Here is a 24,253-nt window from a genome sequence, read left to right on the forward strand (position 1 = left end):
GAAAGAATTCTATTAGCCTCAATTTTGTAGGAGCTCCGGGATATCAAAAGAATGCTATCCGAGGGAAAAACTGCTACATGGTTAAGAGATTAAATCTGAAATAGTGGCCAGTCATACAAAATTAGAAAACTTTCAGGTTAGAGGAAGAAGAACAACACTGAATATTTGGTCCAGGAAACGAGAGTAAGCACAAGATGATGGCAGAGATCTGACAAAAGTTCAAACATATTAACCATAGATGCTTAAGCAGTGATATTCTCCTGCTCGGCTTTCCTGAAGGCACTGATGGCCTAGATCCAGTAACATTCGTAGAAAATGTATACATAAAGGGGAGGATTTTAAAAGGGTTATGCGCGTATCTGCTCCTGTGCACCTCGAGCCTATTTTGCATAGGCCCGGCGACGTGCGCAAGCCCCGGGACGCACGTATGTCCCGGGGCTTGAAAAAAGGGGTGGGGAGTGGGATGGGCGGTCCGGGAGCGGGGCGGGGGCAGGAATGAGGCCTCCGGCACAGCGGCCATGCCGGGGGATCATGCGCCGGCACTCGGCGAGCACCAGCGCACTCGGCCAGCGCACACAACCTACCCCTGCTGGGAGGCAGGCGCAACTTATGGAGTAAAGGTTAGTGGGTGGGTTTAGGTAGTGCTGGGGAGCTGGTTAGGTAGGGGAAGGTGCGGGTGGAAGGAAAGTTCCCTCTGAGGCCGCTCTGATTTCGGAGTGGCCTCGGAGGGAACAGGGAAAGCCATCGGGGCTCCCCTAGGGCTCGGCGCACGCAAGTTGCACAATGTGCACCCCCTTGCGTGCGCTGACCCCGGATTTTATAACATGCACGCGGCTGCGCGCATGCATGTTATAAAATCGGGCTTAGATTTGTGCCTGCCGGGTTGCATGCACAAATCTACGCTCGTGCGCAGGTTTTTTAAATCTGGCCCAAAGTATTGAAAAGTATTCACCAAAGCCATGACAGGTGCAATTGCCTCTGCCCCTCTCCAAACCTGTTTTATTGTTCCTCTCCCATCCCCTGCCTGAGTCCCCATTTTTATACTGTCATGGAAAATGAACTTCGTATCAGACTTTTCCTTGAAAAAGATGCTATTGATTGTGTTACGAGCGCGGGCCTCTGGCAGCTGTTATGAACCGAGGGCTTGGAAGGCGCAGTCGTCTCTAAAGCAGGTGATGTGAGCCCTTGGGCCATGGCATGACTCAGGGAGGAGCCCCAAGAACACAACCGTGGGAGGTGAGCTGGTGCGAGCATGGGTAACGAAGAACAGAACAAGACTGAAGCAAAGACAGGGATACAAGGTCTGACCCTCTACCAGACCTGCACGACCCAGGATGACCAACAATGCAATGTTGATCGATGAACAGTCCTCCGACCGTTCCAAGCCCTTTCAGACCTGCCACTGGGTACGGCAAGAGGCGGCAGGCTGGACAGAGGAACGAGGGAAGATGGAGTCCTTAGAACACAGAAGACTTTGGACAAAGACTGAGGCGAAGACACTGTAGACGAGGACTGAGGCGAAGACACTGTAGACGAGGACTGAAGCGAGGACACTGTAGACGAAGGCAAGAACAAGTGCTGGGTCGAGACTGCGATGCAGTGTACCCTACACAGTCCACCCCGGGACTGGTCGCGGACCACACTGGGCTCGAAGCAGACTCCAGGAGGGATAGTAGAAGCTGATAACCGGAACTTGACGAAGATACTGAAGAAGGCTGCACCGGGGTGCACCCTACACATTCCCCCGCGAGACTGGTTGCGGACCACGCTGGCGCGGAGCAGGGTCAACCAGAGTCTTGACTTGGATGGACCCAAGTTACAATAGGCTCCGAAGACCGTGACAAAGACTCAAGCACAGGATTCGATTCACAAGGATAAAAACTAAGGACTTGAAACAGAAGTCTTCCGGAGGGTTGCAGTGCGGAGATGAGGAATGGCCTATGTACCGTGAGGTGCCCTACACAGCCCACCCGTGGGACTGGCCAAGGACCGACGACAACGGCACGCCAGGAAAGTCGACATCAGGAAACCAAGGCATGAGGTAGATGCGAAGACAAAGGCATCAGGAAGGACATCGGACATCAGGAGGAACGAACAAAGCACATCAGGAACCTGAAGACAACCTGAAGACATGGACGAAGGACATCAGGAACATGAAGACGACTGAAGACCTGGATGAAGGACATCAGGAACAAAAAGACAAAGCCATCAAAGCAAGAGAAAGGGCCACGGAGGACCTGGACCGGAGAGAAGACACAGCAACTGTGGAACCTGATCCGAAGACAATCGGTGACTGAAGAAGATTCCCTTTATAGGGTTGAAGCAGGAAATTGTCATTAGGTGGAGCCTGGGGCATATCTGGCCACGGGCCCTTTAAAAAGCAGAGAAGAGGTGCACGCCGGCACCTAAGAGGAAGCAGGAGAGGAAACAGCACCAGGGACAGTGGCGTCCCCCTGCTCGCAGACACTAAGAAGCAGGGAAAGGCAGGCTGGATGCAGACACTGGCAGGGACAGCCTCCCTGCCGGTCAAAGACCCCGGCAGCGGCGAGGATGGCTCTCTGCCATCTGAGGACCCCAGGAGGAGCTCCCATGGCGTCAGCCCTGCGCAGGACCTCCGTGGTCCTGCGCAGGGCAAGAGATAGCCGCAGGCCTCCAGGCCGCGGAGGACGGAGTCGGCAGCATCCTGCCATGTAGCAGAGCACAGGTGGGTGGAGGAGCTGCCCGTGACTCACCACGGGCAGGGCCATTACAGATTAGACTTGTAACCCCCATCTTTAGGGTAAACCACTTAATACCAATGGGGCCATAAAAGTAATTTTTGTTCTCTGGAGCTGGATCACTCAGCCTAGCTCACACACAAGTCTCTTTCCCCAGGACCTGAGATCTTTGTTGATGGGGGGGAGAAAGAAATTCTCTTTCAGGACCCGACTTATAGGTGTGCTAAGGCAATCCTTTTCCTTGGGAGGTACGCTGCATTTTCCCAATGTGAGTGCTTTTACTGCCAATAACTATGGAGGAAACTTGGTTTACTGTCCAAAATTAAAAAATCTTTACTGATGGTAAATCAAGTGAAATAATGGCACAGTTCACAGTCCTCGGCACCACAGTAAATTTTAGGTTACAGTCTTTTCACTCAATTTGTACATGGGTCTCAACTACCAGGGCTGGGGAGACACTCACCTTCCAGGCTTGGATTTAATGCCCGAGATGGGCAGGGTAACCTTGTTGGGCAGGAACACTGCTCCAACGCTGGTAAAAAGGGTAAAACATAGTCCTCTGCATAGAGAGTCCCAAATTCTTGCTCTGGCAGGGGGTGAAGAATCCAAATGGGGTGTCCTCGAAAGATCTGAACTGGTTCTTACAGTTCTCACTGTCCTTCTCTTTCTATTTCTTGACTCCCTCAATGGATGAGATCCTCATGGAACACTCAGCCATCAGTGTTCCTGACTCTAGGCAGGAAAGGGGGGGAGGGATGACAACCAAAAGGTCTATTTTCCCAAAATAGATTCAAACACCATTCCTGTGCTTCTTGAAAAGGTCACTGCAGGGCAAGCCTTCCCTACCCAGGGGCCCCCCAAGAAGAGGTTTCCCCAAGACCTGCCCCTGGCCTAACACCCAGGAGTCCTCAGTCTTCTTACAAAATAAAAATGGCAAAAACTCCCTCAAAACAACACAGGACAAACCACCCTGCACCTTAGGAATAGGCAACAGACGTGGAGTCCTCAACCTGGCCCAAGGACCACAGGCAGGATGGAGCCCAAGCCTCTAGATAGGCCAAAAACAACAGAGGCAAAAAAATATCCAGACTTCTTCCAACCATCCAACTAAACTATGGGTCTCAGGGAGCGAGCTGCTTTAGGAGGAAGCAGGAGGAATGAAGCTCCAGTGTTATTGTTGGGGATGTATAAGGAGGAAGCAGGTTGAATTCAGGTCCCACTGTTGTTGAGGATCTGCAAAGACGAGGAAGGAGGAATGAAACCCCAGGTGTTGTTGTCGGGGACATGTAAGGAGGAAGCAGGAGGAGTGATGCCCCATTTTTGTTTGTTGAGAATGTGTAAAGAGAAAGCAGGCTGAGTCAGGTCCCACTGTTGTTGATATGTTTAAGGAGGAAGGAAGAGGAGTGAAGCCCCACTGTTGTTGTTGAGGTGTAGGAGAACATAAGAACATAACATGAGAACATAAGAAATGCCATACTGGGTCATATCAAGGGTCCATCAAGCCAGTATCCTGTTTCCACAGTGGCCAATCCAAGTCACATATACCTGGCAAGTACACAAACATTAGATAGAACAAAAACTACTATTGCTTATTATTACCATAATAGAAGTTTATGGATTTAACCTCTTTGACTTATCCGAATGTTTTTTAAAACCCAGTAATACTAAACTGCTGAAACCACATCCCCTGGCAATGAATTCCAGAGTTTAACTATGCACTGAGTAAAAAAGAATTTTCTTCAATTGTTTTTAATGAGATACTTTCTAATCTTATGAAGTACCCCCTTGTCTGAGAGAGTAAATAACCAATTTACATTAACTTATTCAAGTCCTTTCATTGATTTTATAAACTTCTATCATATTTCCCCTCAGTCATCTCTTTTACAAACTGAACAGCCCTAAATTCTTTAGCCTTTTCTTTATAGGACAGCTGGTCTATGCCCCATATCATTTTGGTCACCCTTCTATGCACTTTAATCCAGTGTAGCTGTAATCCTTTTTGAGATGCGGTGACCAGAATTGCACCTAGTATTCAAGGTGCGGTCTCACCATGGAGGATTACAGAGGCATTATGACATCCTCCTTTTTATTTTCCATTCCCTTCCTAATAATTCCTAACATTCTGTTTGCTTTTTTGATCGCTACAGCACACTGGGCTGATGATTTCAATGTATTATCCACTATGACACCTAATGCTTTTTCCTGCGTGGTAACTCCTAAGATAGAACCTAACATTGTAACTACAGCAAGGGTTATTTTTCCCCTATATGCATTACTTTGCACTTGTCTACATTAAACTTCATCTGCCATTTGGAAGCCCAATCTTCCAGTCTTACAAGGTCCTCCCGCAATTCAATCACAATCTGCTTGAGATTTAACTACTTGCATAATTTTGTGTCATCTGCAAATTTGATCACCTCACTCGTCGAACCCCTTTATAGATCATTTATAAATATAATAAAAGCACTGGTCCAAGTAAGAACCCTGAGGCACTCCACTGTTACCTTTTTCTACTGTGAAAACTGACCATTTAATCCTACTCCCTGTTTCCTGTCATTTAACCAACTTGCAATCCACAAAAGGATATCACTTCCTATCCCATGACTTTTTAGTTTTATTAGAAGCCTTTCATGCGGGACTTTGTCAAATGCTTTCTGGAAATCCAAATATACCACATCTACTGGTTCATTTTTGTCCACATGTTTATTCACACTTCAAAAAAATGTAGGAGATTTGTGAGGTAAGACTTTCCTTAAGTAAATCCATGTTGGCTGTGTCCCCCCTCAAACCATGTTGGCTGTGTCCCTCAAACCATGTCTATCTGTCCGTACAGGCACAGTGTTTGAAGGGCAAACCCTTGTAGGACGTAAGCCTGGACAGTGGCAGACTGGCACAAAATTTGAAGTCAGGGCCCTTGTAGGGAATGTAAGGCCTTGGATGGACAGGCACACAGCATTTGAGGTCAGGCTCTTGTAGGGACATACGCCCTCGAGGGACAGGCACTGTGTTTGAAGGTCAGGCCCCTGTAGGGATAATACGGCCTGGACAGTGGAGCAGATTGGCACAGTGCTTGAGGTCAGGTACATGTGCTGATATTATCTGGAGCATAGGAGGCAGTTGGAAGGTGCTGCAAGGCTTTCAATTGCTTTTATTCATCTTTGCCATTCACAGGGAAAATCTGGAAACCCAGCAAAGGCATGTTTTATTTCGAAAACACTAGCATTTCCATCAACTCTGGCTGCCAGTCTAGAGCGATGAGGGCTCATGATATCCCCTGTCATTGAAAATACACGTTCACTGGGCACACTGGTTGGGTGGACATGGCAGATAACGCTGAGCCACTTTGGCTAGGTGTGGCCAGACAGTAGACTTGTATGCCCAATAGGCCAGTGGATCTTTCTGCATGTCCTCTATGGGCCCTTGGGAGATACCGGGTCACTGACATTTGTGCTGGTGTCTCCTTTGCTTGGTTGGGCTGAGGAGTCCTTCGTTGCCAGCTGCTTTCATTCTAGCCCATTCCAGAAAAGATGCTTTTTTAGGGACAACATGGCTTTGGCATACTGAAGTGGAGGAGGAAGACTAGCTGGTCGCTGATAGAGTGGATAAACACATTGAAATCATCATTCAGTGTGCTGCGGTAGTAAAAAAAGCAAACAGAATGTTGGGAATTATTAGAAAGGGAATGGTGAATAAAACGGAAAATGTCATAATGGCCTCTGTATCGCTCCATGGTGAGACCGCACCTTGAATACTGTGTACATTCTGGTCGCCACATCTCAAAAAAGATATAATTGCGATGGAGAGGGTACAGAGAAGGGCTACCAAAATAAAGGGAATGGAAACAGCTCCCCTATGAGGAAAGACTAAAGAGGTTAGTGACTTTTGCAGCTTGGAGAAGAGACGGCTGAGGGGGGATATGATTAGAGATGTTTAAAATTGAGAGGTCTAGAACAGGTAGATGTGAATCGGTTTATTTACTCTTTCGGATAATAGAAAGACTAGGGGGCACTCCATGAAGTTAGCATGGGGCACATTTAAAAACTAATTGGAGAAAGTTCTTTTTACTCAACGCACATTAAACTCTGGAATTTGTTGCCAGAGGATGTTGGTTAGTGCAGTTAGTATAGCTGTGGTTTAAAAAAGGATTGGATAAGTTTCTTGGAGGAGAAGTCCATTACCTGCTATTAAGTTCACTTAGGGGTAGATTTTAAAACTCCTGCGGCAGCGTAAATCCTCCCGGATTTACATGTCAGGGCACTCGCTCGCTCGCCGCGCTTATTTTGCATAGATATGTTCTATGTAAAAAACCCCGGTCTAACCTCCCAGACCAGGGCAACCTTTTGTTACTTGTAAACCGGATTGATTTGTATTGCATACAGGAATTCCGGTATATAAAATTAAAAAATAAATAAATAAAAATAAATAGGCCGCCGGCCCGCGCAAAGCCCCGGGACGTGTGTAAGTCCCAGGGCTTTGTAAAAGGGGTAGGAGGGGGTATGTCCAGGGGTGTGTCCAGGGGCAGGGGGCGGTCCGGGGTGGGTCCGGGGGCGTCGTGACGGTTCAGGGGCGGGCCGGGAGGACGGTCCTGAGTCCCCCGGCACTGCGGCCTGTGCCGGGGGATGCCGGGGCGGCACTCGCAAGTTACGCCTGCTTCAAGCAGGCGTAACTTGCCCACAAAGGTAGGGGGGTGGATTTGGTAGGGGCTGGGGGGTGGGGTAGATAGGGGAAGGGAGGGGAAGGTGGGGGGACGTGGAAGGAAAGTTTCCTCCGAGGCCGCTCTGATTTCGGAGCGGCCTCGGAGGGAACGGAGGCAGGCTGCGCGGCTCGGCGCACACAGGCTGCCGATTTTGCGCAGCCTTGCATGCGCCGACCCCGGATTTTATAAGATACATGCGGCTATGCGTGTATCTTATAAAATCTGGTGTACTTTTGTTCGCGCGTGCGTATATTTTGAAGATCTACCTCTTAGAGAATAGCCACTGCCATTAGCAATGGTAACATGGAATAGACTTAGTTTTGGGTACTTGCCAGGTTCTTATGGCCTGGATTGGCCACTATTGGAAACAGGATGCTGGGCTTGATGGACCCTTGGTCTGACCCAGTATGGCATGTTATTATGTTCTTATGTTTCTTGAGTCTTCTGGACAGGAGCAGCAAGATGGACCATGATGGAAGCGGTGGAACTCCATGGACGAAGGAGAAGCTCCATGGAGGGTATAACTCCATCCGAAGGCACTGCGGAATTGCAGCAGGGCCTTTACATAGGGCAGGACCAGGGAAGAGCCCTGAAGACTTCATCTGGAGGCACCAGGAGTGCTTCCTGTCTCTGACCCTTTAAGAAGAGGAGAAAGCCACGCGGCAAGCCCCTATAGGAAGCCCTGAAGGTAGGTGGGTGGAGCTAAGGCCTGCAACAGCATGGAGGAAGAAGGAGAAGGGCGGTGGCAGCTCCTGCTGCTGAAGAGGAGCCATGCTGGGGCTGGAGTGGCAGCCCTGACGAAGAGGAGGAGGCAGCGGCGGCTTCCTGCTGCTGAACAGGGGACTCCCGCAGCAGCATCTGGGCCGTGGAGGAGGAGAGAAGCCCGGCAGGGACTTCCCCACTGAAGAAGAGTCAGTGGCGCGGCTCCAGCTGTGGTGGGAAGGAGTAGCAGTGGCGACAACAAGGCCGCAAAGTTGAACACGGGAACGCGGCTCGGCAGCGGTCCAGGCCACGATGAAGACAGCAGCGCTGGAGGAAAGAGGTGAGGGCCTGTCCGTGGGATGGGAATCCGCGGACAGGATCGTAACAGCTAGGCTTTAAAGGCCAGGAAAGTTGTGCTACTGTGGGGAGCCTGGTTGTTATCTGCACATCCATAGTGCATGCTCTTGAAAGGATAGGGCTCTCCTGTGGGAGGAGGTCTAGAAAAGGAAAAGTTGATTTTAGGGATGTATACAAGGGGATCAAATATAGGGCCTCTAATGAGCCATTCAGGGATGGCTAAGTCCAATAAGGCCTTTAAACACTGGACTATGCCACCAGATAAGAATTCATGCTGAGCATAGTGGGTAGATGATAGATGCTTTCTAACACATACCTTGTAACTGTGCTGTAGGGATTATGTTATAACCCTGGTTTGAGTGGGATTCCTATGATGTGGATCTTCCGTGTGTGCTAAGGTTCCATGAATAAAACCATGGAGAGGCTAGCTTCTTTCCACTTTATTCCCCAGGAATGCTGTAAATAAAGGGCAAGGGATGGTGTTGTAACCATGAGCTGGCAGTAATATAGCTATGGACAGAGACGATTTAGGAGTTTGCCAACCCTAGGCTCTGTTGCCCCCTGGTAAAGTCAGACAACAGCGAGCAAGAAGTGTAAGACAGAGAACCATAGTTTGCTGCAGCAGCTCAGGCATAAATTCTATGGCAAAAATTGGAAAAATCTGAAGCACACTTGACAAACATTTCCATCTTTGTGTTATAAAATTAAGTCATTTTCCACCTTGTTTGTGTGTGTATAATGTATTTATTTTATTGAGTGAGAAAAAGAGACCTTAAGTATTAGTACAGGAAAGAGACCTCAGGGATGGGGCAGGAGAGAATGAGAGGGAGAGAAAAGGAGAAAGTCTAGCAATGGGGTAAGGAGAAGGTGAAAGGACTGAGGATGGGAGGAGGAGTATGAGAAGGAAAGAAGACTGGAAATAGGAGGAGAAGGAAAAGAGGATGGGGGAGGAGAGATAGAAAGGACTGAAGATGGGAAGGATGAGAGATGGGGAAAGATCGAGGAAAGGAGGAAAATCAGAATCTGGGATAGGAGAAAAAGAGGGAGATGGAGGGAGGTTCTGGGATTGAGAAAGGGGGAAGGAGTAGAAAATGTTGAGGGGTGGGTTCCAGGATCTGGAAGGGAGAGTAAAGAAGAGAGGAACCAGGATCTGGAGGATAGAAACTGAGATCAAGGGAGAGAAACCTGAATTGCAGTGGTGGTGGGGGGGGGGGGGGGGGGGAGGAGAGAAGGGAAGTGTCTCTACTGGCTCTGGTCCTGCTTCCCCTTACAACTCCTCGCTAACCTCTCAATCTGGCAAACTCACAAACACTTCCCCTTTCCCCCTATCTGATACACTCTCATCCCTCAGCCTCTCTTCTCACCCCCAATGATTCCCATTCAGCCCCTCCTAACCTTACCAAAATGCTCTCTGTGCTCCAGGCACACTCTCCTCCAAGTTTGTTCCCTGCATGCTGGCCTGGGAAGGGAGGATCTGGATCAAAACGTAGAGGGCTATTCTCTGCTGAATGAAATTCAACACAGCTGGAAGGCAGTAAAACTTCAGCTAGCCTGCTGCCTCCCCCCAGATTTTTGATGCCCTAGGCATAGGTCTAGTGTTCCAGTGGACAAATCCAGGCCTGGCTGTGGATCACTGTTTGGGCAGCATTGAGTCCTGAAAAGGGCAAGTGTAAGGACTGAAAATTTAACAGGCATGCCAAGACATAGCAAGACACAACAGAATCTCAATAAATATAGTATCTTTTATAAAACATAGATATTGGGCCGAATTTTAAAAGCGCTACACGCGTAAATCCAGTGGATTGCCTCCAGGCAGGCGCAAAAGGTTTGATAAACATTTTGGGGAGAATTAGAGTAGGGTTTGGGGGGGGGGGAAAGGTTAGGGGAAGGGGTGGGAAGGTTAGGTTAGGGGGAAGGGAAGTTCCCTTCCAGGCCACTCCGATTTCGGCATACATGTGCGCGCGCTGGGTAGCATGCACACATGTACGCCCGCGCGCAGGTCTTAAAATCTACCCCATTATTTATAAACAAAGATAAAATATTTTATAAAACTAGTAGAAAATGGGGTGGGGACAGTCAAAGCTAGGAAGCAAATGATCAACCAAAAAGAAAAAAACCCAGGACTTAGAAGAGGCCTAGTCTTGCTGGGCTTAGAGGTCAGATGGTACTGGTCTTGGTGCAAGGCTCACAACTCCATTGCTCCCACAAGCTGTTGATGGCTCTTGAGCAGCCCTAGGATCAGCACCATCATTCCTCTCATGTCAGCCCACAGGCCGGTCACCACCTAATGTAGGCTGGCCAGCATCCTGAGCAGGCTCCACCACTGGAGCTACTACTTCAGACACAGAGGGAGCCATGGAATTGGCTGAGATTTTTACCCTACATGCAGGAGGCAGTGGACCAACCTGCTGGCTTTCCTCACCCAGAAAGGGGAGACAACAGAATCCTCTGGTGCCAGGGTTAAAAGGTGAAGGGTCGATACAGGAGCTAGTGAGCTCAAAGGGGGCTTCTTTATTCTGGCAAGGACATCTGGGGGAAGCCAGATGTCAGATATGGCCCAGAATTTGTTGGAAATTCCATCCTCAAGATTTGTATGCCTTGTTGTAATCAGAGAAAGAATCTTCTCAGTGGCTGGACCTGTTCTTTGGAACACTTTGTAGAATCAACTCTGTACACTTGCATACAGGGTCGGATTGTAGGAAAATAATCAGCCTGGGGGATATTTTTCAAAACCAGCCTACAGGATATCTGTGACTCACTCGTGTGCTTTCTATGCAGCACATATTTCAACAGCTCCAAAAACCACATCGTTGACCCTCCAAAAAATTTCATATTTTTCCTAAACAACTAATTACAGCACATCTTAGACCAGGGGTGAGCTAATTGAACTGCAGTCCCCCTTCATCAATTCAATCTGTTAGGCTCCCCACAAGTTTGATTACCACTCTCATATATATCCTGGTCTGGAGTTAAAGTTGCTTGCCAACCAATCAAAAGTTGAACCAGTTGCCAATTAATGAGACAAACACACTGCCAACCATTGGCTTGTTCACACACACACACAAAGACATTTGCTGTTGTGCTGCCTCTTAAATGCTTATTCAGAAAGTGCCCCCTACCCTAGCAATTCCACATCATTATGTAAAAATTCTTGCTTGTTGCCAGCCTTTCTACAGCTTGCAGCAGCCTACTTTCTTTCCCAGTCTCACCCCATCTCGGCACCCTCTCTCTTCCGGAGACTCACTGATTCCATAGCCATCTGCCCCTCTCAAAGCCCAGTCACCTCTGACAGAAGCCTCACTAACTTGTCAGGCATTTCTTTATATTTGACTTCTTCCTTTCTATGATAGTAGCTTGCCTGCACTTGTCAGGAGTCCATCCCAGCAGGGCCGGCAGAAGCATGAGGTGGCCGGCAGAAGCATGAGGTGGCCGGCATGAGGTGGCCGGCAGAAGCATTAGGTGGCACGAGCCATGTGGGACCATGAGCGGCAGTGCCAAAGAAGAGTGAAGATTCAGCAATCTCCACTCCTCTTTGCTGCTACGGCACAGCCACTCGTGGCCCCACATAGCTTGAGTCCCCTAATGGGGGTAGCAGTGCAACAGGGGTGGGTGGCACTCCTCTTTGCCACTGTGGCACTGCTGCTGTGGCCCCACATGGCTCTCGCCCCCTAATGGGAGTGGCAGTGTGACTGCTGGGGTGGTGCGATTGGGGGGGGCCAGCGCAACCAGGGGGTGGCGGGTGCAAGGCAGAAGGTGCCTAGGGTGCCTAATCCCATATATTTATATTAACTGTGTGCTACACAGAATGCTGCTTTTATGGTTCCCTAGGCTCTGCTGTGCCAACCTACTCCAGGGAAAGAGGGACCAGAAGTGATCCATGCTGCCAGCTTCCTCCAGGGCTGAAGAAAACCGAAAGAGAATTAAATCCTAGCCAAGAGTGACGTTGGGGAGAGCCTGGCCCAAAGCAGCACAACTCCAGATGGAATCCTGCATTCCTAAATGGAGCCAGTGCAGTCAGAGCTAGAGTCTAGACTGATGCAAAGGTATTTGGCAACTTAGGAAAACTTTACAGCCTTGTACACACATACCACAAGCCCCAGCCTCTCCATACAGTTAAGTTATGCTTTTTCATTAAGGTTTTACATGAAAATGGACAAAAATATCACAACATGTATATTATATTTACATGTACTGCTGTGTTACCAAACAGAAAACCCTGCAAAAAAAAAGTAAACAAGACAATTGAAACTCATATTATATTAGGCTTATTGTATTATGTGTTGGGTGTAGGCTTGGCCTTCAGAAAGCCATGAGTTAACTAAATTACAAAATAGTAAATCTCCCATATGAAAATATCACTACCTACCAGCACTCAAACAGTAACAACCCTATCTATGAAAAGGCAACACTGCAAAACCAAAAATACCAATACCCCTCCTATTAGGAAAATAGAACGTCAGGCTGCTAAAGATCCCTATAAAGAATCTATACACTAACAATATACTCACCTCAGTCACATATGCAGAACACAGGCAGACCCTTATCAAATGCAGAATAAAGAAACCATAAAGAATACAAATAAATGTGCAAACAAGAACTAAACTGGAAAATGCAACACGTCAGACTCTATATGCAGTGCAACAATAGAAAAGCAAACATTACTATTGCTCATAAAACAATGAGCAATAAAAACTAAGAAATATAAAACATAATAGTAAAACCAAATAAATAAATATTGTAAATACTAATAAAAAGAACACATTTCTAAACATTATTTTTTCTAATTTCCCAAATTCTAATACAATATTAAAACACACATATATATAAACTTCCTCTTTCACACAAGCAAGCTGCCTGCATGCTCCAAAAATTATAAGAATGCTCTAATAACCTATCTCTTTGCTCAAGCCTTCAGTGACAATTTCTCAAATTGAAATCAGTCTTTACATCTGCTGCAGGTTCTATAGTTCATTTCTGTTTCTTCCCTCAGGAAATCCTTGCATTACTCCCCCACCAGTGGTTTTGGCCTTTGGAAATAGTGAGTTTGCAGGTGACATCCTGCCATCGGTGTCTGGCACCTGCTGTAATGCTCCCGTAGTTCTGCATCTAATCCTATTGCCTGGTAGGGATGTGCAGAGGGACCGCACATGTTACATTCGGTATTCGTATTCATGGGGGGGGGGGCAGATACGTTGCATTCGGCAAGGGGGGGGCCCCGATCCGTTCATGCGTTCCATTCTTATTCGTTTCCCTGCTAAAATTTAATTAACTACAACCCCCCACCCTCATGACCCCCCCAAGACTTACCAAAACTCCTTGGTGGTCCAGCGGGGGTCCGGGAGCCATCTACTGCACTCACGCCGTCGGCTGCCGGTATTCAAAATGGCGCCGATAGCCTTTGACCTTACTATGTCACAGGGGCTACCGGTGCCATTGGTCGGCCCCTGTCCCATGGTAGGAGCAATGGACGGCCGGTGCCACCTTGTGCTTCTACCATGTGACAGGGGCTGACCAATGGCACCAGTAGCCCCTGTGACATAGTAAGGGCAAAGGCTATCAGCGCCATTTTGAAAACTGGCAGCTGACAGCCCGAGTGCAGGAGATCGCTCCCGGACACCTGCTGGACCACTAGGGAGTTTTGGTAAGTCTTGGGGGGGGGGGGGGTGAGGAGGGGGGGGTTGTTTAAATTTGCTCCTTTAGACGGCCGAATAATTCGGTGAAGATTCGTTGTATTCATGGGAATTGTGATACGTTTCGCTTCCCCAGGAATACAACGAATATGGCCCTATACGTTGTAGATTGCCAATAGGTTGCAAACGAATGCACACCCCTACTGCCTGGCTGAGTGTGTTCATGTGGCATTAAGCTCCTTTAATTAGTTGTCCTTTTTCCCCTTCCCCTTGTGCAATAAGGCTTGTTGAGGGGAAAAGCCTTCATATTGCTCACTTAGGGGTAGATTTTCAAAAATACGCGTGGGCGTACATGTGCATGCGCTACCCTGTGTGCACAAATGTACACCCAATTTTATAACATGTATGCACAGGTGCACGCATGTTAAAAAATCAGGGGTCAGCGCACGCAAGGGAGTGCACAGTTGTGCACCCTGCGTGCGCCGACGCCCGCGGGCTTTCCCCGCTCCCTATCCCCTAGCCTGACCTTCCCACCCCTTCCCCTAGCCTTTCCGCCCCCTGACCCTAACCTAACCCCCCCAAATCATTGTTTCATCTTTTGCACCTGCCTAGAGGCAGGCACAGGTTGGGCATGCCGGCATCTTGCCGGCATGCGATCGTCCAACACAGCGGCAAATGGCCGCTGTGCCGAAGGCCTCTGGCCCTGCCTCTGGACCACCCCTTTTGTAAAGCCCCAGGACTTAGATGCATCCCGGGGCTTTACGCGTGTCGTCGGGCCTTTATAAAATAGGCCCGGTGTGTGTAGGGCTTTTAAAATCAGCCCCTTAGGTTTTCTGCTACACCCACCCTTTCCTACCTAGTTAACTTTGAAATTGTGTACTTCTTTTAACATCTTTGTATACTTAAAGGCACTGAATTTAACAGTTCCATTAACAACGTTGCATAGCGCTATTTATACATAACTACTTCATTCCAAAAAATGGTGCCAGGTATAAATAATCCGAATTTACACCCTTTCTCTTACTAGACATGCACCACTTCTGTATCTTCTTCCCTCTAGGCTCTTACTTCCTGGTGGTGGGATGTATAGTTGTTGGACTGTTTCCTGAGGGCCTTCCACACTTCCTTCATCTGGTACAAGTTATGTCTCACTCCAAAGGGAAGAGCTCGTCCTTCTTCTGGATGATTGGGAGGGCAAGTCTCCTTTCATTCCCACCTATGAAGTTTGGCTACCTAGCCAGGGCCGCAACATTGCTGATGTGCTGTCCCCAGTGGAACCAGAAACAGTCATCCATGCATAAGTAGACACGTACACAGATATTTGGAGTTTAGAGATATGCATATTTTAAAACCTATGTAGCTGGAGCTGCACAGGTTTGAAAATAGATACATCTCAGTGGAACCCCATATGCATGCACATGGGGCTTTCTGGACAGTTTTGAAAGTTGGGCTCCCTGAAAATAGCCTCATTAGCAGATTTTCATGAAAACCCATTATTTTGAATCTGTTTGCCTCCTGAAGGGTGGGCGTGGATTGACCTGACAGAAAATATCACATAAGTGAAACCTGATTAAGAAGAAGTTCCAAGCTCACCTTGATATGTTGTCTTTGCATATTGGATCCTATGAAGGAATCTCTTTGTTGTGCCGGAGGTGGACCCTTGACCCGAGGTGGGGTTGACACTACCCGTAGGAGGGATCCTATGGGTCCCCACCATCGGCAGGTGGAGTGGGCTGAAGGACGGAGGCCAGCTGGTGCTTCACCAATACCAGCCCTTGTTCCCCGCGGGTTGAGCCTTTGGGTACCGGGGCCAGCTGGGCTTAGGTGGGCCTCCTTTTGTCATCGTCGATGGAAAGGCAGAGAGGTCAGCCCAGAGTCAGCAACTGTAGAATGGAGAAGTCTGTACTGGACGCGGCAAGGTCCCAGAGACCCTGGCGCCAATAGAACCAAAGTCAGACAGGGGGCGCCCGAGCAAGAATAGGCCAAAGCCTGAGAAGGCCAAGTCCAGGACATAGACTGACAAGGCGTCGTTGAGCAAGCTGGAGTCAGGCGGCAATCAAGGAGCGGTGGCAAGGCAAGGCTGAGGTCTGGGTGAGGAGAGAGTCAATAGCGTAGTCAGGCAATGCAGAGATCCAGGCTTGGAGAGAGTCAATGGAGTAGTCAGGCAATGCAGAGGTCCGGGTTTGGAGAGAATCAATGGCGTAGTCAGGAAATGCAGAGATTCGGGCTTGGAAAGAGTCAATGGCATAGTCAGGCAATGCAGAGATCGTGTCTGAGAAAGCAATCCAATGAAGGGCTAGGAATCAGGAACACAGGGATGAAGGAGAACAGGAACAGGAACATGCAGGAATCAGGAACGCAGGAGAATCACCAGGAGGCAACGAGTACATGACCAGCATGGAGACCTGTTGCAAAGGCGATCACTGGAAGCCGAGCCCGGCCTTAAATACCAGAGCTTCGGCGACATCATCATTCGGGGCCACTGCCAAGTTCCCGCCGGGGCACTGTGCCTAGGGAGGGGCACAGTGCTGAACAGCGGCATCTCTCCGCAGGCCACACGGAGAGACCCAACGCGGAGCACAGAGATCTGTAGCTGAAGCTGAGGCACCGGGGGTGGCCTGAGGACAGAGCTGGCAGCCCACCGCCACCAGAGATGAGGAACTAGGCACTGGATTTGCCAGAGAGAGGTGAGGGGGCCGGGCCATGGGTCTACCGCGGCCGGCACACGCAACACTCTTGGTACATTGTAGGTATTAAAATGGGCATTAATAGTAAATTTATGTGACTGATATAATTCCCAACATATCCTGGTTTACGAATGAGGTTCATTCCTGTCAAGGTGCAAACGAAACTCACTGGAGACACTGCTTCAAGAGAAAGTGAAACATAATAGAAATCTAGGCATCATAGTGAATAACACATTGAAATCATCGGTTCAGTGTGCTGCGGCAGTCAAAAAAGCAAACAGAATGTTGGGAATTATTAGAAAGGGAATGGTGAATAAAACGGAAAATGTCATAATGCCTCTGTATCGCTCCATGGTGAGACCGCACCTTGAATACTGTGTACAATTCTGGTCGCCGCATCTCAAAAAAGATATAGTTGCGATGGAGAAGGTACAGAGAAGGGTAACCAAAATGATAAAGGGGATGGAACAGCTCCCCTATGAGGAAAGACTAAAGAGGTTAGGACTTTTCAGCTTGGGGAAGAGACGGCTGAGGGGGGATATGATAGAGGTGTTTAAAATCATGAGAGGTCTAGAACGGGTTAATGTGAATCAGTTATTTACTCTTTCGGATAATAGAAAAACTAGGGGGCACTCCTTGAAGATAGCATGTGGCACATTTAAAACTAATCGGAGAGAGTTCTTCTTCACTCAACGCACAATTAAACTCTGGAATATGTTGCCAGAGGATGTGGTTAGTGCAGTTAGTGTAGCTGTGTTTAAAAAAGGATTGGATAAGTTCTTGGAGGAGAAGTCCATTACCTGCTATTAATTAAGTTGACTTAGAGAATAGCCACTGCTATTATTAGCAACAGTAGAATGGGATAGACTTAGTTTTTGGGTACTTGCTAGGTTCCTATGGCCTGGATTGGCCACTGATGGAAACAGGTTGCTGGGCTTGATGGACACTTGGTCTGACCCAGTATGGCATGTTTTTATGTTCTTATGTACTATACCTATAGAACTGATCAATAGTAATGCACTGCCATTAAAGCAAAACAAAGAATTGAAATGAATAGTAATGAAACTGGTATTAATGTTGGCATTTTTAACAAACTGAAATTATTCCATTCACTGATAACTCTGCACACACACTTGCAACTCAACTGAGTTTGTGGGCAGAAAAATTAAATTCACATACACTCTTTCAAAATTTTCCTATCAAATGAGAGCTGAAAGGTAAAACTGAATGCAGCTCTGAGATTGACCAAGGGCAGGGACAGACAAATTAGTAATGACAGTATCTCTCTACATGTGCTAATGGATTAATGTGTATGTGTGTGATGATCTTTTCACAAATTAAATTATAAAAAAAAAAATGACCTACTTGTGACAGATCTACACTCAGCCCATTAACTGTATGCCTCTGCAACCTCTGCATTTTCATATATCCTTACCAGATAAGCAGCACAAAAATAGCAATTAATAGAAAAAGAAATTGTAAAATATCAAATAAAACATTGTAATCTGATCAAGACATAGAAAAACTGTGTTGTAAAAATATGTAGAAAGTATATTTTTATCTTGTGCATATTTTCTTAACCATTCTTGAAAATAAATATATTTGTAAAAATTGTCACCATAGACAAATCTATGTTAAGATTTTCACTCACTTTTCAACATTAACAGTACTTGGAAGATCAGTCCCTTTCTCCTCCTTCAATTTCTGTAAAGGGCATTAGATCAAGGAAGACCAGTGGATGTGATCTGGTAAGGTCTTCAAAATCATTGATCATAGAAAAGTGTATTTATTTAAACAATTTTATATTTCACATCTTACACAAAATTTATATCCAGTGTGTATTTCAAAAGATACATTCCCAAAATTATATAAAACAAATTAAAAGTCATACAAACATAATACTTTTATTTATATATTTTTTAAATGCTACTCAAATGCTGCATTAAAATAGTGTGCTTTTACCCTCTTCCTAAACAATTTAATATCTTGCAGTGCCTTCAGCACATCATATATGACCTATATATTACAATGATCTGACATGTGAGCTCTGCAACTTGAACTGGCCAATTTAGTTTCAGAAGATCTCAAAGTGCATGTTGGTTCATACCAGCACAAATTTTGGGCTACTTTGCAACTACTCTGAATACAATAGTTTATAGATAAGAACCACCATTTTAAAACTGAACTCTCCAACGCACAGGCAGCCAGTGTAAATCTCACAATACTGGAGTAGCATGGTTGCGATATGGCAGCTAGGCTAATAAGTGGGATTGCATATGTTGCACCAGTTGAAGGCATGTAGCAATATAACAGAAGACCAATTAATAACTGCTATAATAATCAAGATTTCCCAACTAATCTATCTGCCTTTACCACATCCTCTGGCAATGAGTTTCAGAGCTTAATTGTGCATTGAGTAAAAAAGTATTTTCTCCAAGTTATTTTAAATGTGATACTTAGTAATTTCATGGAGTGTCCCTTAGTCATATTATTTTTGAAAGAAGAGACAACCATCTTGTATTTATTTGTTCCATTCCACTCATGATTTGAAGGCCACTATGACATTCTTCATTTTATAGGGATGTGCATTCGTTTTCAATGAATGTGCAATCCGCAACGCAAAAGTTCCTGTTCGTTTGATTTGTGGGTTCGCGAAACGTATGGCGATCCCCACGAATAAAATATATCATATTAGTTTCTTCCTTTTGGTTCTCAGTGATTTTTTAGCGGTCGTTTGAAACAGGAGAAGGCCATGCGGGAGTATCCATAGCAAAAACCAGCCCTTTCCTGTGAGTCATAAGTGTCCTCACAGCCCTGTCATAGAGTGGGTCAGACAGGTTGGCAAGGAGACAAGAATGCAATCTATCAGACCTAAGCATTTTTCTAATGCAGCCAATCGCCGCTCTCACTCAGTGCTCTGTGATGCTGTTCCTGATGACGCTGTACTATTTATACCTTAAGCACGCGGCATGCCATGCTCTTTCTTTGCGGGTGTTGTCAGGGGAGGTGGCTTTACTCGGAGCTAGTCTAAGTGTCTCAAATCTGTATTCAATTGCTAGCTACTTTGATAGAAATTTCCATTGAAAAAGATATTTGTTCATTTTTACTGCAGTGCCAGCCAGGCTTTTTTTGATCGCACTTTTTTTTATTGAACCCAGAGGGTCTCTTTGTCTCTCCTACTGAGACAAGCTGCCAGCAGTGGCATTTTGCTGCTTATCTTATCCCCCTGGGGTAGGTTGGTGCAGGCACAGGCAGGGTGTGGGTGGGAGATAGTGTGAGTTGGTATTTTCAAACAAGAAGCCGCATCACTAGGAATTGTGCTTGCTCAGGCTTCCAGTCAAGTCTTTTCTCTGCTGTTTCATTTTTTTTGTGCACACAGAGCAGCCTCAGTTGTAGTGTACATCAAGGCAATGCACTGCTTCTGTGGGCAGTTTTCCAGACTCACATATATTGGGACAGCAGGGCTCTTTTAAGCCAAATCCCCAGTAGGCCTCTTTTATAGTTACAAGTTTGGTGTGTGCACATACAGCGGTCTCAGTTGTAGTGTACATCAAGGCACTGCACCGTGCGCCTGTGGGCAGTTTTCCAGACTCACATATATTGGGACAGCAGTGCTCTATTAAGCCAAATCCCCAGTAGGCCTCTTTTATAGTTACAAGTTTGGTGTGTGCACATACAGTGGTCTCAATTGTAGTGTACATCAAGGCACTGCACTGTGTGTCTGTGGACAGTTTTCCAGACTCACATATATTGGGACAGCAGTGCTCTTTTAAGCCAAATCCCCAGTAGGCCTCTTTTGTAGTTACAAGTTTGGTGTGTGCACATACAGTGGTCTCAATTGTAGTGTACATCAAGGCACTGCATTGTGCATCTGTGGGCAGTTTTGCAGACTCACATATATTGGGACAGAGGTGTTCATTCACCAATAAAGAAATAATTCTTTTAATTGAAATTCCTAGTGGCAGTGACATTAAATCCATGATGTCAGGGAAAGGTAGACATGGTCGAGTGATTGGGACTGGCAGAGGAAGCACTGCTAAAGACAGTGCCAGTCCCACATTAATGTTAAAAAGGGAGCTGTTCCAATCTAAAATCTCTGGAGGGGCAGGCAGTTCCATCCAGAAAAAAATGAAATTTAAAGATGATTCACTACCACCACCTGTTTCTGACCCAGTAGTTTTGGAGGTGAGGGACGGGGAGGCTGAGTCATGCAAGACAAAAGGGCGAGACCCAAAAGCAGCAGTGTGACAGCAGTCTCGACTTAGCAGTGAAAATGTAGAGCAGGCACTGTTTGCTTCTGATTCTGATAAAGAATCATCTTTTGTGGGATTTTCATCATCAGAAATGGAAGAAGTAATAGCTGAAGAAGGTTTGGGAGGATTAGTTAGTTCTGTCGTAGCCTCCACTTCAGTGCGGCAGGTGAGAGATGAAACTGATGATGATGAGGAAGAAAAGTCAGCGCAGGCACAGAGTGTGACTGATGCCCCTACCATTGCTTCTCAGGGTGCACTCACTACTTCAACTCTAGTGCCAGCAACCACCCCGAAGGCTCTAGAGAAGGGATCACAAAAGAAATATGTGATCTGGAGCCACTTTAAAGTGACGGAGGACCCACGTTTTGCTCAGTGTAATTGCTGTGCCAGGGCTATTGGCAGAGGCAAGCAAATGGGACATCTAACTAAATTTGGCATGATGCATCATATGCAGAAGCAACACCCAACAGTACTGCCATCTGGGGATGGTGGCAGTACCAGTCAGGGAACCCCTTTTTCCAGGCAGTGTAAAGTGGCTGAAAAGGAGCAGAGTCACCCCAAGCCCTCAGCCCCTTCTAGCAGTCAGGTGGCAGACCATCAGCCCCCTGCCATGTGTCAGAAGCGACAACCCACCATGGAGAAATGGGGTGGTATTCAGTAATGCTATTCCGGGGAAGGAGGCAGGCAGCCTCAAAAGCTGTAACCAGGAACATCAGGGAAATGATTGCCCTTGATGACCAGCCCTTGCAGGTAGTGGAAAATGTGGGTTTCAAGCATTTGCTGAAGGTCTTAGTTCCAAATTAAAAAGTCCCCTCCAGAACCACATTTAGCAGAAAGGTCATCCCCAGCCTGTACAACTAGTGTCGCAGTCGCATCCAAGCACTGCTAGCTAAGGCAGAGAGGAGTGTGCATTTCACCTGCGATATCTGGACCGCCATGAACGCTGCACACTCTTACCTCTCCCTGACAGCACACTGGTGGGACTTGGCTGAGGCAAGGGCAGGCAGCAGCTCTATTAGTGAACAAGTATCAGGGTGGAGGTGGGCTTTACTGCACACCAACCTGATGGACGAAGCCCATACCTCAGCCAATATTGAAGCATGCATCAGACAGATGCTGGCAGGCTGGCAGCTACACCAGCGAGACAAGAATCTTCAGGCAGGGTTCTTTGTCACAGACAATGGTACAAACATGGTAAAGGCAATATGCGATGGGCGTTTTCAGAACATCCTATGTTTTGCACACACTCTGCACCTGGTAGTGAAGTCAGCTCTGGGATTGGAGTCCAATCAACAAGAGAATGAATACCTGCATACATTAATACACAAGTGCAGGAACATAGCAGTGCACTTTCACAGAAGTGTGAAGGCGGGGCAGGTTCTCAGACAAAAGCAGATTGATTTGGAGATGCCTCACAAGTGTCTCATTCAAGACATTGGCACCCGATGGAATTCCACCTATATGATGCTGCATAGGTTAGTGGAGCAGCAGACACCCCTTCATGAAGTTTCTGTGGCAATGGACATAGATGTGCAGAATCCCCTAGGGCATCATGATTGGTTAGTCATGAGTCAGGTGATAAAAATCCTGCAGCCTTTCAAGGATGCCACAGAGGAGCTGAGTTCCAGAAGTGCCACCTTGGCTGACATCATCCCTAAAGTTAATTTTCTGGAGGAAAATTTAGAGGGAGGTGCTGCATTGTCTGGACTTTTTGCAGAAGCAGGTGCAAGAGAGATTAAGACCTTTAAAAAAAGACTACACATACATGCTCGCCACAGTCTGTGATCCACGTGTGAAAGGGAAACTCGCCCTACAGTTCGATTGTCTCACATTTGTGAAGGACTTGCTGTTAGTAAATGTTCGTGAGCAGGAGCACCATAGGCAGAGACAGATTAGGCATGAAGCAGAGGAGGAAACAGCGGGCACTTCAAAGAGTAGTGCTCGCCCAAGCAGGAGCAGCACTCTGTCAGCGACAGCTAGTACTTCCTCCTCCACTTCAGTACGCAAAGCCTTGTTGCCTATAAACAAGCATCTGTTCTGGAATGGGCTAGAGCGAAAGCAGCTGGCAAGAAGGACGCTCAGCCCAGCCAAGCAAAGGAGACACCAGCACAAATATCAGTGACACGCTATCTCACAGAGCCCATAGAGGACATGCAGACAGATCTACTGGCATATTGGGCACACAAGTCCACTGTCTGGCCACACCTAGCCAAAGTGGATCAGCGATATCTGTCATGTCCACCAACAAGTGTGCCCAGTGAATGTGTATTTTCAAATACAGGGGATATCATGAGTCCTCACCGCTCAAGGCTGTATTGCAACCATCCCTTCCCGATGACTTCACTCCGCCTACATTTCTTTCTTTGCACCTCCTCTCGCTATTGATGGATGCCTGGCTGCCGCAGTGTCTGCCTGCCGTCCTCTCCGGCATCCCCGGACCGGCTTGGGCGCTGCCTCCCGCCATGCTCCGCTGGTACCTTAGGGCGTGTGCGCCGCGCAGCCCTCACTCTTATTTCCTACTTGGTGCGAACCTCAGGGGCGTCCCCCTGTGATGACGTCATGCTGCCCGGATATTTAAAGCCTACGATGTTTGCTAGCCTTTGAGTTAGCAAGAGGGGAATCTTACGTATGGGATTCACTCTCCATACCCAGCTACTCTGCCTCTCCAATCTTCCATTGGACCCTTAACGCTAAACGGGGTACCCGTTCCTCGGGGGCCTCACTTGCTTTTCAGGTCACTATCAGGAAACCGGTACTTGCTCCTCGAGGGCCCATGTTCCCTGACTCGCTGCCTGCTCCTATCTTCTCTTCTGCCTGGAAGGATTCGCTATCTTCAACACCAGTGAATACTACCATCTTCACCTCAGAGCTGTTCCCTGGAACCAGGTACTCGCTCCTCGAGGGCCTGCCTCTGTTCCAGCCCTAGTGCCATCTCCTATGTGGAACCGCTGTGTGAGTACATTACCTTCAAGCCTCTCAGCTCTCAGGGATCAGGTACTCACTCCTCGAGGGCCTGCTCTCCCTATCCTGGGGTTCTCCATACTGGGGCTTTGTGCATATTCCACTGTACTCATTATTCTCAGTTCTTTCCACTACAGCTCTGCTACCGGAGGAGTCGCTGTTCCAGTGCTTGAGGGATACTAGCCCAGCCAGGCTACTTCTGCTGCTCACCACTGCCACCTCTGGTGGCTCCATCACATTGTCTAATAAA

At 47.4% G+C, this 24,253-nt stretch overlaps 1 long non-coding RNA gene across 9 annotated transcripts in view; it reads left to right on the forward strand.

Annotated features, from left to right (window-relative positions):
- Positions 1 to 24,253, forward strand: part of LOC115092192 — a 381,274-nt gene that overhangs the window by 294,650 nt on the left and 62,371 nt on the right. Inside the window, exon 2 of one of the 9 annotated variants that reach the window (XR_003856937.1) lies at positions 12,301 to 12,515. The exons of the other annotated variants lie outside the window; for them this stretch is intronic. This is a non-coding gene — a long non-coding RNA (uncharacterized LOC115092192). The remainder of the gene's footprint in view (positions 1 to 12,300; positions 12,516 to 24,253) is intronic. 9 annotated transcript variants of the gene reach the window in all.

This window comes from Rhinatrema bivittatum, chromosome 1 (genome assembly GCF_901001135.1).
Source record: "Rhinatrema bivittatum chromosome 1, aRhiBiv1.1, whole genome shotgun sequence".
Classification (NCBI taxonomy): domain Eukaryota; kingdom Metazoa; phylum Chordata; class Amphibia; order Gymnophiona; family Rhinatrematidae; genus Rhinatrema; species Rhinatrema bivittatum.